At 44.7% G+C, this 18,813-nt stretch overlaps 1 long non-coding RNA gene across 1 annotated transcript in view; it reads right to left on the bottom strand.

The window, feature by feature from the left end:
* Positions 1-16,800, bottom strand: part of LOC139750888 (uncharacterized) — a 330,261-nt gene extending 313,461 nt beyond the window's left edge. Inside the window, exon 1 of the long non-coding RNA XR_011713244.1 lies at positions 16,755-16,800. This is a non-coding gene — a long non-coding RNA (uncharacterized lncRNA). The remainder of the gene's footprint in view (positions 1-16,754) is intronic.
* Between the last annotated feature and the right edge of the window lie 2,013 nt (positions 16,801-18,813).

The raw sequence follows: 18,813 nt of genomic DNA, 5'->3' as shown, positions 1-18,813 counted from the left end.
AGAGTTGACAGAGATGCTCTGTGGAAGGTATTAAGAATATATGGTGTGGGAGGCAAGTTGTTAGAAGCAGTGAAAAGTTTTTATCGAGGATGTAAGGCATGTGTACGTGTAGGAAGAGAGGAAAGTGATTGGTTCTCAGTGAATGTAGGTTTGCGGCAGGGGTGTGTGATGTCTCCATGGTTGTTTAATTTGTTTATGGATGGGGTTGTTAGGGAGGTGAATGCAAGAGTTTTGGAAAGAGGGGCAAGTATGAAGTCTGTTGGGGATGAGAGAGCTTGGGAAGTGAGTCAGTTAATGTTCGCTGATGATACAGCGATGGTGGCTGATTCATGTGAGAAACTGCAGAAGCTGGTGACTGAGTTTGGTAAAGTGTGTGAAAGAAGAAAGTTAAGAGTAAATGTGAATAAGAGCAAGGTTATTAGGTACAGTAGGGTTGAGGGTCAAGTCAATTGGGAGGTAAGTTTGAATGGAGAAAAACTGGAGGAAGTAAAGTGTTTTAGATATCTGGGAGTGGATCTGGCAGCGGATGGAACCATGGAAGCGGAAGTGGATCATAGGGTAGGGGAGGGGGCGAAAATTCTGGGAGCCTTGAAGAATGTGTGGAAGTCGAGAACATTATCTCGGAGAGCAAAAATGGGTATGTTTGAAGGAATAGTGGTTCCAACAATGTTGTATGGTTGCGAGGCGTGGGCTATGGATAGAGTTGTGCGCAGGAGGATGAATGTGCTGGAAATGAGATGTTTGAGGACAATGTGTGGTGTGAGGTGGTTTGATCGAGTAAGTAACGTAAGGGTAAGAGAGATGTGTGGAAATAAAAAGAGCGTGGTTGAGAGAGCAGAAGAGGGTGTTTTGAAATGGTTTGGGCACATGGAGAGAATGAGTGAGGAAAGATTGACCAAGAGGATATATGTGTCGGAGGTGGAGGGAACGAGGAGAAGTGGGAGACCAAACTGGAGGTGGAAAGATGGATAGAAAAAGATTTTGTGTGATCGGGGCCTGAACATGCAGGAGGGTGAAAGGAGGGCAAGGAATAGAGTGAATTGGATCGATGTGGTATACCGGGGTTGACGTGCTGTCAGTGGATTGAATCAGGGCATGTGAAGCGTCTGGGGCAAACCATGAAAAGCTGTGTAGGTATGTATATTTGCGTGTGTGGACGTATGTATATACATGTGTATGGGGGTGGGTTGGGCCATTTCTTTCGTCTGTTTCCTTGCGCTACCTCGCAAACGCGGGAGACAGCGACAAAGCAAAAATATATATATATATATATATATATATATATATATATATATATATATATATATATATATATATATATATATATATATATATATATATATACACACACACACACACACACATATATATATATCTTCATAGAACATACAAACCTCCAACAGCCAGGATCGAACCTGGGACCCCTGTGCAAGAGGCTGGCATGCTAACCGCTAGGCTATGGGACTGTATAATAGGAAACAACTATTCGAAATACTGAGTACCCGAATACCCTTCGTCTCACAATGGTGAGCAACGGGGTCTATACTTGGTTGTTTCCGAACAGACGCACATAGCCAGCTGATAGCGTTTTACCGAACCTAACTGTACAACGCGGAGGTATATGAATACGAATAAAGTGCATATGAACGCGCACCTTCATAGAACATACAAACCTCCAACAGCCAGGATCGAATCTGGGACCCCTGTGCAAGCGGCAGGCATGCTAACCGCTAGGCTATGGGACTGTATAATAGCAAACAACCAAGTATAGACCCCGTTGCTCACCATTGTGAGACGAAGGGTATTCGAGTACTCAGTATTTCGAATAGTGAGTGGTGGGATGAAGAAGTAAGAGTATTAGTGAAAGAGAAGAGAGAGGCATTTGGACGATTTTTGCAGGGAAAAAATGCAATTGAGTGGGAGATGTATAAAAGAAAGAGACAGGAGGTCAAGAGAAAGGTGCAAGAGGTGAAAAACAGGGCAAATGAGAGTTGGGGTGAGAGAGTATCATTAAATTTTAGGGAGAATAAAAAGATGTTCTGGAAGGAGGTAAATAAAGTGCGTAAGACAAGGGAGCAAATGGGAACTTCAGTGAGGGCGCAAATGGGGAGGTGATAACAAGTAGTGGTGATGTGAGAAGGAGATGGAGTGAGTATTTTGAAGGTTTGTTGAATGTGTTTGATGATAGAGTGGCAGATATAGGGTGTTTTGGTCGAGGTGGTGTGCAAAGTGAGAGGGTTAGGGAAAATGATTTGGTAAACAGAGAAGAGGTAGTGAAAGCTTTGCGGAAGATGAAAGCCGGCAAGGCAGCAGGTTTGGATGGTATTGCAGTGGAATTTATTAAAAAAGGGGGTGACTGTATTGTTGACTGGTTGGTAAGGTTATTTAATGTATGTATGACTCATGGTGAGGTGCCTGAGGATTGGCGGAATGCGTGCATAGTGCCATTGTATAAAGGCAAAGGGGATAAGAGTGAGTGCTCAAATTACAGAGGTATAAGTTTGTTGAGTATTCCTGGTAAATTATATGGGAGGGTATAGATTGAGAGGGTGAAGGCATGTACAGAGCATCAGATTGGGGAAGAGCAGTGTGGTTTCAGAAGTGGTAGAGGATGTGTGGATCAGGTGTTTGCTTTGAAGAATGTATGTGAGAAATACTTAGAAAAGCAAATGGATTTGTATGTAGCATTTATGGATCTGGAGAAGGCATATGATAGAGTTGATAGAGATACTCTGTGGAAGGTATTAAGAATATATGGTGTGGGAGGAAAGTTGTTAGAAGCATTGAAAAGTTTTTATCGAGGATGTAAGGCATGTGTACGTGTAGGAAGAGAGGAAAGTGATTGGATTTGCAATGTATGGATTTGTATCTAGCATTTATGGATCTGGAGAAGGCATATGATAGAGTTGATAGAGATGCTCTGTGGAAGGTATTAAGAATATATGGTGTGGGAGGAAAGTTGTTAGAAGCAGTGAAAAGTTTTTATCGAGGATGTAAGGCATGTGTACGTGTAGGAAGAGAGGAAAGTGATTGGTTCTCAGTGAATGTAGGTTTGCGGCAGGGGTGTGTGATGTCTCCATGGCTGTTTAATTTGTTTATGGAAGGGGTTGTTAGGGAGGTAAATGCAAGAGTTTTGGAAAGAGGGGCAAGTATGAAGTCTGTTGGGGATGAGAGAGCTTGGGAAGTGAGTCAGTTGTTGTTCGCTGATGATACAGCGATGGTGGCTGATTCATGTGAGAAACTGCAGAAGCTGGTGACTGAGTTTGGTAAAGTGTGTGGAAGAAGAAAGTTAAGAGTAAATGTGAATAAGAGCAAGGTTATTAGGTACAGTAGGGTTGAGGGTCAAGTCAACTGGGAGGTGAGCTTGAATGGAGAAAAACTGGAGGAAGTGAAGTGTTTTAGATATCTGGGAGTGGATCTGGCAGCGGATGGAACCATGGAAGCGGAAGTGGATCATAGGGTAGGGGAGGGGGCGAAAATTCTGGGGGCCTTGAAGAATGTGTGGAAGTCGAGAACATTATCTCGGAAAGCAAAAATGGGTATGTTTGAAGGAATAGTGGTTCCAACAATGTTGTATGGTTGCGAGGCGTGGGCTATGGATAGAGTTGTGTGCAGGAGGATGGATGTGCTGGAAATGAGATGTTTGAGGACAATGTGTGGTGTGAGGTGGTTTGATCGAGTGAGTAACGTAAGGGTAAGAGAGATGTGTGGAAATAAAAAGAGCGTGGTTGAGAGAGCAGAAGAGGGTGTTTTGAAGTGGTTTGGGCACATGGAGAGAATGAGTGAGGAAAGATTGACCAAGAGGATATATGTGTCGGAGGTGGAGGGAACGAGGAGAAGAGGGAGACCAAATTGGAGGTGGAAAGATGGAGTGAAAAAGATTTTGTGTGATCGGGGCCTGAACATGCAGGAGGGTGAAAGGAGGGCAAGGAATAGAGTGAATTGGAGCGATGTGGTATACCGGGGTTGACGTGCTGTCAGTGGATTGAATCAAGGCATGTGAAGCGTCTGGGGTAAACCATGGAAAGCTGTGTAGGTATGTATATTTGCGTGTGTGGACGTATGTATATACATGTGTATGGGGGGGGGGGGGGTCGGGCCATTTCTTTCGTCTGTATCCTTGCGCTACCTCGCAAACGCCGGAGACAGCGACAAAGTATAATAAAAAAAAAAAAAAAAAAAAAAAAAAAAAAAAATATATATATATATATATATATATATATATATATATATATATATATATATATATATAATCGCTGTTTCCTGCCTTCTTGAGAGAGTGCCATGAACACAGGATGAATTACCACATTCATTCATACTCTCTCTCTAGCTGTAATGTGCAATGCACCGAAACCACAGCTCCCCCATCCACTTCCACGCCCCACAGATCTTTCCATGGTTTACCCCAGACGCTTCACATGCCCTGGTTCAGTCGAATGATAGCACGGCAAACCCCTGGTAACACCTTGTGCCACACCCCTAGCAACACCTAATGCCAAACTCCACCATCCATCTTCACACCCCATCATCCACCCTCACACCCTGCCATCCATCCTCACACCCAATCATCTACCCTCACACCCTGCCATCCATCCTCACACCCCATCATCCACCCTCACACCCTGCCATCCATCCTCACACCCCATCATCCACCCTCACACCCCACCATCCTCTCTCACACCCCATCATCTACCCTCACACCCCACCATCCACCCTCACAACCCACCATCCACCCTCACACCCCACCATCCACCCTCACACCCCATCATCCACCCTCACACCTCACCATCCATCCTCACACCCCACCATCCACCCTCACACCCCACAATCCATCCTCACACCCCACCATCCACCCTCACACCCCATCATCCACCCTCACATCCTGCCATCCATCCTCACACCCCATCATCCATCCTCACACCCCACCATCCATCCTCACACCCCATCATCCACCCTCACACCTTGCCATCCATCCTCACACCCCATCATCCACCCTCACATCCTGCCATCCATCCTCACACCCCACCATCCACCCTCACACCCCACAATCCACCCTCACGCCCCACCATCCACCCTCACACCCCATCATCCACCCTCACATCCTGCCATCCATCCTCACACCCCACCATCCACACTCACACCCCACAATCCACCCTCACACCCCATCATCCACCCTCACACCCCATCATCCACCCTCACATCCTGCCATCCATCCTCACACCACACCATCCACCCTCACACCCCACAATCCACCCTCACGCCCCACCATCCACCCTCACACCCCATCATCCACCCTCACACCTCACCATCCATCCTCACACCCCACCATCTATCCTCACACCCCATCATCCACCCTCAAATCCTGCCATCCACCCTCACACCCCACCATCCATCCTCACACCTCATCATCCACCCTCACACCCCACCATCCATCCTCACACCCCACCATCCATCCTCACACCCCATCATCCACCCTCACACCCTGCCATCCATCCTCACACCCCACCATCCATCCTCACACCCCATCATCCATCCTCACACCTCACCATCCATCCTCATACCTCACCATCCACCCTCACACCCCACCATCCACCCTCACACTCCACCGTCCACCCTCACACCCCATCATCCACCCTCACATCCTGCCATCCATCCTCATACCCCACCATCCACCCTCACACCCCATCATCCACCCTCACACCCTGCCATCCATCCTCACACCCCACCATCCATCCTCACACCCCATCATCCACCCTCACACCGTGCCATCCATCCTCACGCCCTACCATCCACCCTCCCACCCCATCATCCACCCTCACACCCTGCCATCCATCCTCACACCCCACCATCCATCCTCACACCCAATCATCCACCCTCACATCCCACCATCCACCCTCACAACCCACCATCCACCCTCACACCCTGCCATCCATCCTCACACCCCACCATCCACCCTCACAACCCACCATCCACCCTCACACCCTGCCATCCACCCTCACACCCCACCATCCATCCTCACACCCCATCATCCATCCTCACACCCTGCCATCCATCCTCACACCCCACCATCCATCCTCACACCCCATCATCCACCCTCACATCCTGCCATCCATCCTCACACCCCATCATCCACCCTCATACCCTGCCATCCATCCTCACACCCCACCATCCATCCTCACACCCCACCATCCATCCTCACACCCCACCATCCATCCTCACATCCCACCATCCATCCTCACACCCTGCCATCCACCCTCACACCCCATCATCCACCCTCACACCCTGCCATCCACCCTCATACCCCACCATCCATCCTCACACCCCATCATGAGCCCACCACATACACATCGTCCATCACCAGTTGCAATGATGACAATCAACTGGTGACCACAACAGAGGACAGTGGTAGTGGTGTGCATTATGAAGGAGGGTGTGTGTGTGTGTGTGTCATCATTATGTGGGACACAACCATACGTGGCTCGCCCCAGGAGGGGGACACACACCCTCTGTCGCAACACTGGTTACCACGCAGCCACGAGTACATACACACATTCTGCCATGTGTGCGCATCAGTAGTGAGATATACGTGTACATACGCACACATGGACACACACCTACACGGTGTAGTGGCTAGCGTCACTGACCATGATTCACACATACGTAAGTCCGCGTTCGAATCCTGGACGCAGCAGTCGGTCAGGCCAAATCCAATCCCAGATTTTCATGTTTTCCTAGAGGCTGGCCATGAACTAAATAACCTGGCTGAGGTTGGTGTGTGTGTGTGTGTGTGTGTGTGTATGCGTGTGTGTGTGTGTGTGTGTGATAGCCAATTCATCATCAGCTATATGTCCTGCACGAAGAGGAAGGTTTACACTGGTAGGTCCCCATCTCTTGAACATTCTCTTCTGTCATACAACTTAAATCTATCATGCTGGCTACATTAACCATGTCCTCAGTCATTCTATTACATTCACCCATCTCTCTTATATAATTACATCTTCATATCTTTACTGTCTTGTTTAATTTCATGTTGCGTTCTCTGCTCGTTCTATCCTTACATCTTTCTTAAGAATTCTTCACTCCACGTCATCGACGTTATAAAATCTTAAAGGTTGTGAATAGGTCACCCCTTCCTCTTCCAAAGTGAGCGAAAATAAAGCATCTAAACTCTCCCTGTAAACTGGCTCCCTTTAGGTTGGTATCATCATTGTTGCCTTCCTCTGGACCGTCTCTATAAGCTCTTTATGCGTGTTCAGGTACGGTGACCAAACTTGAGAAGCATATTCTAGTTCTGGCCTCACGTAGAAAACGATCACCTCACGTAACATTTCTTTACCAATACAGTTGAAAGCCATTCTCTCTGCCAGTTTGTTTCGGCCTAAGTGTTCTAATGTAGGAGTCTGGCGACAGTGTACGGACGTTGCTGACTCACAAGTCTTTCTCAAGGTCACAATCCTGAAGCTTAGTTCCTGCCAGATAACAATCATTGTGAGGTCTTCTTTCGCTTTGTCGTATCCTCAATACCTTACACGTGCTCGGGTTGAATGTCATCAACCATGTAGCAGATTAACTTTGGAGTTTGTTTCGATTCCCTTGTAAGATGATGCAATCCCTCTCGCTTTTCACTTCTCACATGAATTCTGCTTCATCTGGAAACATGATCAGGAAGAAGCACCTTCAGGAAAGTCTCAGACCAGAGCCCTGTGGTACTCCGCTGGTCACCTCGACCCCTTCAGAGAAAGCTCGTCTGAAATGCGTACTCTGTTTCCTTTCACCGAGACAATCTTCTGTCTGAGTCTTCTCCTCATTCCTTCCTGCTCAGGTTATGCCCATTCTTAATCCGCCTCCCATGTGGTATAGTGTCAAATGCTTTCAGGTAGTCCAGATACGAACAACATCCCTGGTTTAAGACGGAGCTTACTCGCGTAGAAATCTAAGCATTTTGTTACACATGATTACCTTTCCATCAATCCGGGCTATTTTGTCAGTTAGGTAATTTCACCTTCGTAGAAATTCATTCATTTGTTTTCTAATCATGTTTTCTAGTACCATACAGACCACTCTATCTGATCCAATTTCTTATTAAAAGGTATGATATTTACCTAATGCCACTCCCTTAGCACCTTGCCTTTCTGTCGCGATATCTTCAACAGTGTTTCAAGAGGTTCATCAAGTGTATCAGCACAAATCTTCAACATATATGGTGAAATTTTATCCGAGCCACGAGCCTTGTATGGGTCACGACCGTTAAGTATTATGTTAATGTCTTTTCTAGGTGTGTTAATGCTTCGAACACCACATTTCACGTCATCGTTGATGTGGCTGTAATGTTTGGAAGCATAAAATAGCCGTCCACATCCAGGTAAAAACAATATAGGAGTCCACACCCAGGTGAAACACAAGATAGGCCGTCCATACCCGCGGAAAACACAAGACAGGCATCCACACCCAGGGTCAACATAAGATAGACCGTCCACACCCAGGGTCAACATAACATTGGCGTCCACAAGCAGGGTCAAGATAAGATAGAAACCTCACACCCCAAGTCAACATAAGACAGGTGTCCACGCCCAGAGCCAACACAAGATAGGCCGTACACACAGAGGGTTAACATGAGATAGGCCGTCTACACCCAGGGTCAACATACGATAGAACGTCCACACACTGGGTGAACATAAGATAGACCATCCACACCCAAGTGACACACAAGGCAGACCGCCCACACCTAGGGGAATAAACGATAGAACGTCTACACCCAGGGGAAGCACAATATAGGAGTCCACACCCAGGGAAAACATATGATAGACTGTCCACTCTCAGGGTCAACACAACATAGGCCGTCCACAACTAGGTTCAACACAAAATAAGCCGTCCACTTCCAGGGTCAACATGATATTAGCCGTCCACACCCACACTTGACCCTAAAGGATCAGGTCAAAGGCCACGTCATTATCCTGAAGGTCGTACCTTCATTGTGGTGTCAGTCCAGGAGGGTGACTGGGCACTGGACACCAGTGACAGACCATCCCTCACGAGCGGCCGGTCTGTCATCAACGTCGGGTCAAATTGGTTGACATCAGGACTGCGAGTCAATAGCAGACCATCTTTCATGACCTGACCTGACGCCCGACACACAGGATATAAAGAGATCTTGTATGATGACAGGTCTCGAGGTAGTTTATATGACGACCGGGTATATGACCATAGTTTGCCGTAGGTTCTGTAATGGTCTTTGTTGGGTTTATTGTCCATGCTGTGTTTACTGCAAAGTCTGTGTTTCACTTTTGATTATCTCGCGACTTAGGTTACAGCGACAAGCACTGCTTTCATGTCAAAAGGTCATACCCGTAAGGTACGTATAGGTGAATGAACCAACACATACTCACGACCCTCCGCAGTGCAGTAGTTAGTAAAACAAATCATCAATCTATGGGACTTAAGTTCCATTCCTGGAGAATGGAGCTGGCTCACAGTCATACCTGATGTTCCTCCTTCCTTTGGGAATGATTCGATCAATTTGTTTATATATATATATATATATATATATATATATATATATATATATATATATATATATATATATATTTTTTTTTTTTTTTATTTTTTTATTTTGCTTTGTCGCTGTCTCCCGCGTTTGCGAGGTAGCGCAAGGAAACGGACGAAAGAAATAGCCCAACCCACCCCCATACATAATGTTTACACACACACACACGTCCCCACACGCAAATATACATACCTATACATCTCAATGTACACATATATGTACATACACAGACACATACATATATACCCATGCACACAATTCACACTGTCTGCACCCATTCACTCCCATCGCCACCTCGCCACACATGGAATACCATCCCCCTCCCCCCTCATGTGTGCGAGGTAGCACTAGGAAAAGACAACAAAGGCCCCATTCGTTCACACTCAGTCTCTAGCTGCCACGCAATAATGCCCGAAACCACAGCTCCCTTTCCACATCCAGGCCCCACACAGCTTTCCATGGTTTACCCCAGACGCTTCACATGCCCTGATTCAATCCACTGACAGCATGTCAAACCCGGTATACCACATCGATCCAATTCACTCTATTCTTTGCCCTACTTTCACCCTCCTGCATGTTCAGGCCCCGATCACACAAAATCTTTTTCACTCCATCTTTCCACCTCCAATTTGGTCTCCCACTTCTCCTCGTTCCCTCCACCTCCGACACATATATCCTCTTGGTCAATCTTTCCTCACTCATTCTCTCCATGTGCCCAAACCATTTCAAAACACCCTCTTCTGCTCTCTCAACCACGCTCTTTTTATTTCAACACATCTCTCTTACCCTTACATTACTTACTCGATCAAACCACCTCACACCACACATTGTCCACAAACATCTCATTTCCAGCACATCCACCCTCCTGCGCACAACTCTATCCATAGCCCACGCCTCGCAACCATACAACATTGTTGGAACCACTATTCCTTCAAACATACCCATTTTTGCTTTCCGAGATAATGTTCTCGACTTCCACACATTCTTCAAGGCTCCCAGAATTTTCGCCCCCTCCCCCACCCTATGATTCACTTCCGCTTCCATGGTTCCATCCGCTGCCAGATCCACTCCCAGTTATCTAAAACACTTTACTTCCTCCAGTTTTTCTCCATTCAAACTAACCTCCCAATTGACTTGACCCTCAACCCTACTGTACCTAATAACCTTGCTCTTATTCACATTTACTCTTAACTTTCTTCTTTCACACACTTTACCAAACTCAGTCACCAGCTTCTGCAGTTTCTCACATGAATCAGCCACCATCGCTGTATCATCAGCGAACAACAACTGACTCACTTCCCAAGCTCTCTCATCCACAACAGACTTCATACTTGCCCCTCTTTCCAAAACTCTTGCATTCACCTCCCTAACAACCCCATCCATAAACAAATTAAACAACCATGGAGACATCACACATCCCTGCCGCAAACCTACATTCACTGAGAACCAATCACTTTCCTCTCTTCCTACACGTACACATGCCTTACATCCTCGATAAAAACTTTTCACTGCTTCTAACAACTTGCCTCCCACACCATATATTCTTAATACCTTCCACAGAGCACCTCTATCAACTCTATCATATGCCTTCTCCAGATCCATAAAAACTACATACAAATCCATTTGCTTTTCTAAGTATTTCTCACATACATTCTTCAAAGCAAACACCTGATCCACACACCCTCTACCACTTCTGAAACCACACTGCTCTTCCCCAATCTGATGCTCTGTACATGCCTTCACCCTCTCAATCAATACCCTCCCATATAATTTACCAAGAATACTCAACAAATTTATACCTCTGTAACTTGAGCACTCACCTTTGTCCCCTTTGCCTTTGTACAATGGCACTATGCAGGCATTCCGCCAATCATCAGGCACCTCACCATGAGTCATACATACATTAAATAACCTTACCAACCAGTCAACAATGCAGTAACCCCCTTTTTTAATAGATTCCACAGCAATACCATCCAACCCCGCTACCTTGCCGGCTTTCATCTTCCGCAAAGCTTTTACTACCTCTTCTCTGTTTACCAAATCATTTTCCCTAACCCTCTCACTTTGCACACAACCTCGACCAAAACACCCTAAATCTGCCACTCTATCATCAAACACATTCAACAAACCTTCAAAATACTCATTCCATCTCCTTCTCACATCACCACTACTTGTTATCACTTCCCCATTAGCCCCCTTCACTGAGGTTCCCATTTGTTCCCTTGTCTTACGCACTTTATTTACCTCCTTCCAAAACATCTTTTTATTCTCCCTAAAATTTAATGATACTCTCTCACCCCAACTCTCATTTGCCCTTTTTTTCACCTCTTGCACCTTTCTCTTGACCTCCTGCCTCTTTCTTTTATACATCTCCCACTTATTTGCATTATTTCCCTGCAAAAATCGTCCAAACGCCTCTCTCATCTCTTTCACTAATAATCTTACTTCTTCATCCCACCATTCACTACCCTTTCTAATCTGCCCACCTCCCACGCTTCTCAAGCCACAAGCATCTTTTGCGCAAGCCACCACTGCTTCCCTTAATACATCCCATTCCTCCCCTACTCCCCTTACCTCGTTTATTCTCACCTTTTTCCATTCTGTACTCACTCTCTCCTGGTACTTCCTCACACAAGTCTCCTTCCCAAGCTCACTTACTCTCACCACTCTCTTCACCCCAACATTCTCTCTTCTTTTCTGAAAACCTCTACAAATCTTCACCTTAGCCTCCACAAGATAATGATCAGACATCCCTCCAGTTGCACCTCTCAGCACATTAACATCCAAAAGTCTCTCTTTCGCACGCCTATCAATTAACACGTAATCCAATAACGCTCTCTGGCCATCTCTCCAACTTATATACGTATATCTATGTATATCTCTCTTTTTAAACCAGGTATTCCCAATCACCAGTCCTTTTTCTGCACATAAATCTACAAGAGGTGAAAAAAAGGGCAAATGAGAGTTGGGGTGAGAGACTATCAGTAAATTTTAGGGAGAATAAAAAGATGTTCTGGAAGGAGGTAAATAGGGTGCGTAAGACAAGGGAGCAAATGGGAACTTCAGTGAAGGGCGTAAATGGGGAGGTGATAACAAGTAGCGGTGATGTGAGAAGGAGATGGAATGAGTATTTTAAAGGTTTGTTGAATGTGTCTGATGACAGAGTGGCAGATATAGGGTGTTTTGGTCGAGGTGGTGTGCAAAGTGAGAGGGTTAGGGAAAATGATTTGATAAACAGAGAAGAGGTAGTAAAAGCTTTGCGGAAGATGAAAGCCGGCAAGGCAGCAGGTTTGGATGGTATTGCAGTGGAATTTATTAAGAAAGGGGGTGACTGTATTGTTGACTGGTTGGTAAGGTTATTTAATGTATGTATGACTCATGGTGAGGTGCCTGAGGATTGGCGGAATGCGTGCATAGTGCCATTGTACAAAGGCAAAGGGGATAAGAGTGAGTGCTCAAATTACAGAGGTATAAGTTTGTTGAGTATTCCTGGTAAATTATATGGGAGGGTATTGATTGAGAGGGTGAAGGCATGTACAGAGCATCAGATTGGGGAAGAGCAGTGCGGTTTCAGAAGTGGTAGAGGATGTGTGGATCAGGTGTTTGCTTTGAAGAATGTATGTGAGAAATACTTAGAAAAGCAAATGGATTTATATGTAGCATTTATGGATCTGGAGAAGGCATATGATAGAGTTGATAGAGATGCTCTGTGGAAGGTATTAAGAATATATGGTGTGGGAGGCAAGTTGTTAGAAGCAGTGAAAAGTTTTTATCGAGGATGTAAGGCATGTGTACGTGTAGGAAGAGAGGAAAGTGATTGGTTCTCAGTGAATGTAGGTTTGCGGCAGGGGTGTGTGATGTCTCCATGGTTGTTTAATTTGTTTATGGATGGGGTTGTAAAGGAGGTGAATGCAAGAGTCCTGGAAAGAGGGGCAAGTATGAAGTCTGTTGGGGATGAGAGAGCTTGGGAAGTGAGTCAATTGTTGTTCGCTGATGATACAGCGCTGGTGGCTGATTCATGTGAGAAACTGCAGAAGCTGGTGACTGAGTTTGGTAAAGTGTGTGGAAGAAGAAAGTTGAGAGTAAATGTGAATAAGAGCAAGGTTATTAGGTACAGTAGGGGTGAGGGTCAAGTCAATTGGGAGGTGAGTTTGAATGGAGAAAAACTGGAGGAAGTGAAGTGTTTTAGATATCTGGGAGTGGATCTGTCAGCGGATGGAACCATGGAAGCGGAAGTGGATCATAGGGTGGGGGAGGGGGCGAAAATTTTGGGAGCCTTGAAAAATGTGTGGAAGTCGAGAACATTATCTCGGAAAGCAAAAATGGGTATGTTTGAGGGAATAGTGGTTCCAACAATGCTGTATGGTTGCGAGGCGTGGGCTATGGATAGAGATGTGCGCAGGAGGATGGATGTGCTGGAAATGAGATGTTTGAGGACAATGTGTGGTGTGAGGTGGTTTGATCGAGTAAGTAACGTAAGGGTAAGAGAGATGTGTGGAAATAAAAAGAGCGTGGTCGAGAGAGCAGAAGAGGGTGTTTTGAAATGGTTTGGGCACATGGAGAGAATGAGTGAGGAGAGATTGACCAAGAGGATATATGTGTCGGAGGTGGAGGGAACGAGGAGAAGAGGGAGACCAAATTGGAGGTGGAAAGATGGAGTGAAAAAGATTTTGTGTGATCGGGGCCTGAACATGCAGGAGGGTGAAAGGAGGGCAAGAAATAGAGTGAATTGGAGTCATGTGGTATACAGGGGTTGACGTGCTGTCAGTGGATTGAAGCAAGGCATGTGAAGCGTCTGGGGTAAACCATGGAAAGCTGTGTAGGTATGTATATTTGCGTGTCTGGACGTGTGTATGTACATGTGTATGGGGGGGGGGGGTTGGGCCATTTCTTTCGTCTGTTTCCTTGCGCTACCTCGCAAACGCGGGAGACAGCGACAAAGTATAAAAAAAAAAAAAAAAAAAAAAAAAAAAAAAAAAAAAAAAAATCTACAAGCTCTTCACCATTTCCATTTACAACACTGAACACCAAATGTATACCAATTATTCCCTCAACTGCCAATTACTCACCTTGCATTCAAATCACCCATCACTATAACCCGGTCTCGTGCATCAAAACTACTACTAACACATTCATTCAGCTGCTCCCAAAACACTTGCCTCTCATGATCTTTCTTCTCATGCCCAGGTGCATATGCACTAATAATCACCCATCTCTCTCCATCAACTTTCAGTTTCGCCCATATCAATCTAGAGATTACTTTCTTACACTCTATCACATACTCCCACAACTCCTGTTTCAGGAGTAGTGCTACTCCCTCCATTGCTCTTGTCCTCTCACTAACCCCTGACTTTACTCCCAAGACATTCCCAAACCACTCTTCCCCTTTACCCTTGAGCTTCGTTTCACTTAGAGCCAAAACATCCAGGTTCCTTTCCTCAAGCATACTACCTATCTCTCCTTTTTTCTCATCTTGGTTACATCCACACACATTTAGACACCCCAGTCTGAGCCTTCGAGGAGGATGAGCACTCCCCGCGTGACTCCTTCTGTTTCCCCTTTTAGAAAGTTAAAATACAAGGAAGGGAGGGTTCTAGCCCCCCGCTCCCGTCCCCTCTAGTCGCCTTCTAGGACACGTGATGAATGCGTGGGAAGTATTCTTTCTCCCTTATCCCCAGGGATATATATATATATATATATATATATATATATATATATATATATATATATATATATATATATATATCCTCCCTGGGGATAGGGGAGAAAGAATATTTCCCACGTATTCCCTGCGTGTCGTAGAAGGCGACTAAAAGGGAAGGGAGCGGGGGGCTGGAAATCCTCCCCTCTCGTTTTTTTTAATTTTCCAAAAGAAGGGACAGAGAAGGGGGCCATTTGAGGATATTCCCTCAAAGGTCCCAGTCCTTTGTTCTTAACGCAACCTCGCTAATTCGGGAAATGGCGAATAGTATGAAAGAAAAGAAAAAGAAATATATATATATATATATATATATATATATATATATATATATATATATATATATATATATATATATATATATATGTATATACTTATCCCTGGGGATAGGGGAGAAAGAATACTTCCCACGTATTCCCTGCGTGTTGTAGAAGGCGACTAAAAGGGGAGGGACCGGGGGGCTGGAAATCCTCCCCTCTCGTTTTTTTTTTAATTTTCCAAAAGAAGGAACAGAGAACGAGGCCAGGTGAGGATACTCCCTCAGAAGCCCAGTCCTCTGTTCTTAACGCTACCTTGCTAACGCAGGAAATGGCGAATAGTTTGAAAGAAAAAAAAACATATATATATATACTATTTTTGCTTTGTCGCTGTCTCCCGCGCTAGCGAGGTAGGGCAAGGAAACAGACGAAAGAATGGCCCAACCCACCCACATACACATGTATATACATACACGTCCACACACACAAATATACATAACTATACATCTCAACGTATACATATATATACACACACAGACGTATACATATATACACATGTTCATAATTCATACTGTCTGCCTTTATTCATTCCCATCGCCGCCCCAACACATGAAATAACAACCCCCTCCCCCCTCATTTCCGCGAGGTAGCGCTAGGAAAAGACAACAAAGGCCACATTCGTTCGCGCTCAGTCTCTAGCTGTCATGTATAATACACCGAAACCACAGCTCCCTTTCCACATCCAAGCCCCACAGAACCTTCCATGGTTTACCCCAGACGCTTCACATACTCTGGTTCAATCCACTAACAGCACGTCGACCCCGATATACCACATCGTTCTAATTCACTCTATTCCTTGCACGCCTTTCACCCTCCTGCATGTTCAGGTCCCGATCACTCAAATCTTTTTCACTCCATCTTTCCACCTCCAATTTGGTCTCCCACTTCTCCTCGTTCCCTCCACCTCTGACACATATATCCTCCTGTTCAATCTTTCCTCACTCATTCTCTCCATGTGACCAAACCATTTCAAAACACCCTCTTCTGCTCTCTCAACCACGCTCTTTTTATTACCACACATCTCTCTTTCCCTATTATTACTTACTCGATCAAAGCACCTCACACCACATATTGTCATCAAACATCTCATTTCCAGCACATCCACCCTCCTCCGCACAACTCTATCTATAGCCCACGCCTTGTAACCATATAACATTGTTGGAACCACTATTCCTTCAAACATACCCATTTTTGCTTTCCCAGATAATGTTCTTGAGTTCCAAACATTCTTCAAGGCTCCAGAACTTTCGCCCCCTCCCCCACCCTATGATTCACTTTCGCTTCCATGGTTCCATCCGCTGCCAAATCCACTCCCAGATATCTAAAACACTTCACTTCCTCCAGTTTTTCTCCATTCAAACTTTCCTCGCAATTGACTTGTCTCTCAACCCTACTGTACCCTTGCTCTTATTCACATTTACTCTCAGCTTTCTTCTTTCACACACTTTACCAAACTCAGTCACCAGCTTCTGCAGTTTCTCACACAAATCAACCACCAGCGCTGTATCATCAGCGAAGAACAACTGACTCACTTCCCAAGCTCTCTCATCCACAACAGGCTGCATATTTGCCCCTCTTTCCAAAACTCTTGCATTCACCTCCCTAACAACCCCATCCATAAACAAATTAAACAACCATGGAGACATCACACACCCCTGCCGCAAACCTACATTCACTGAGAACCAATCACTTTCCTCTCTTCCTACACGTACACAAGCCTTACATCCTAGATAAAAACTTCACTGCTTCTAACAACTCGCCTCCCACACCATATATTCTTAATACCTTCCACAGAGCACCTCTATGAACTCTATCACATGCCTTCTCCAGATCCATAAATGCTACATACAAATCCATTTGCTTTTCTAAGTAATTCTCACATACATTCTTCAAAGCAAACACCTGATCCACACATCCTCTACCACTTCTGAAGCCACACTGCTCTTCCCCAATCTGATGCTCTGTACATGCCTTCACCCTCTCAATCAATAGCCCCCATATAATTTCCCAGGAATACTCAACAAACTTATACCTCCTCAATTTGAGGACTCACTTTTATCCCCTTTGCCTTTGTAGAATGGCACTATGCAAGCATTCCGCCAATCCTCAGGCACCTCACCATGGATCATACATACATTAGATAACCTTACCAACCAGTCAACAATACAGTCACCCCCATTTCTTTAATAAATTCCACTGCAATATTATCCAAACCCGCTCCCTTGCCCGCCTGCGCAAAAGATGCTTGTGGTATGAGAAGCGTGGGAGGTGGGTAGATTAGAAAGGGTAGCGAGTGGTGGGATGAAGAAGTAAGATTATTAGTGAAAGAGAAGAGAGAGGTATTTGGATGATTTTTGCAGGGAAAAAATGCAAATGAGTGGGAGATGTATAAAAGAAAGAGGCAGGAGGTCAAGAGAAAGGTGCAAGAGGTGAAAAAGAGGGCAAATGAGTGTTGAAGTGAGAGTATCATTAAATTTTAGGGAGAATAAAAAGATGTTTTGGAGGGAGGTAAATAAAGTGCGTAAGACAAGGGAACAAATGGGAACTTCAATGAAGGGGGCTAATGGGGAGGTGATAGCAAGTAGTGGTGATTTGAGAAGGAGATGGAGTGAGTATTTTGAAGGTTTGTTGAATGTGTTTGACGATAGAGTTGCAGATATAGTGTGTTTTGGTCGAGGCGGTGTGCAGAGTGAGAGGGTTAAGGAGAATGATTGGGTAAACAGAGAAGAGATAGTAAAAGCTTTACGGAAGATTGTATATATATATATATATATATATATATATATATATATATATATATATATATATATATATATATATAGATATATATATATATATATATATATATATATATATATATATATATATATATATATATATGTATATCTATCTATCTATCTATCTATATATATATATATATATATATATATATATATATATATATATATATATATATATATATGGAGACATCACACACCCCTGCCGCAAACCTACATTCACTGAGAACCAATCACTTTCCTCTCTTCCTACACGTACACATGCCTTACATCCTCGATAAAAACTTTTCACTGCTTCTAACAACTTGCCTCCCACACCATATATTCTTAATACCTTCCACAGAGCATCTCTATCAACTCTATCATATGCCTTCTCCAGATCCATAAATGCTACATACAAATCCATTTGCTTTTCTAAGTATTTCTCACATACATTCTTCAAAGCAAACACCTGATCCACACATCCTCTACCACTTC

This window comes from Panulirus ornatus, chromosome 10, assembly GCF_036320965.1.
Source record: "Panulirus ornatus isolate Po-2019 chromosome 10, ASM3632096v1, whole genome shotgun sequence".
Lineage (NCBI taxonomy): Eukaryota > Metazoa > Arthropoda > Malacostraca > Decapoda > Palinuridae > Panulirus > Panulirus ornatus.
The sequence above is the reverse complement of the archived record's forward strand: the minus strand, read 5'-3'. Positions and strand labels throughout refer to the sequence as shown.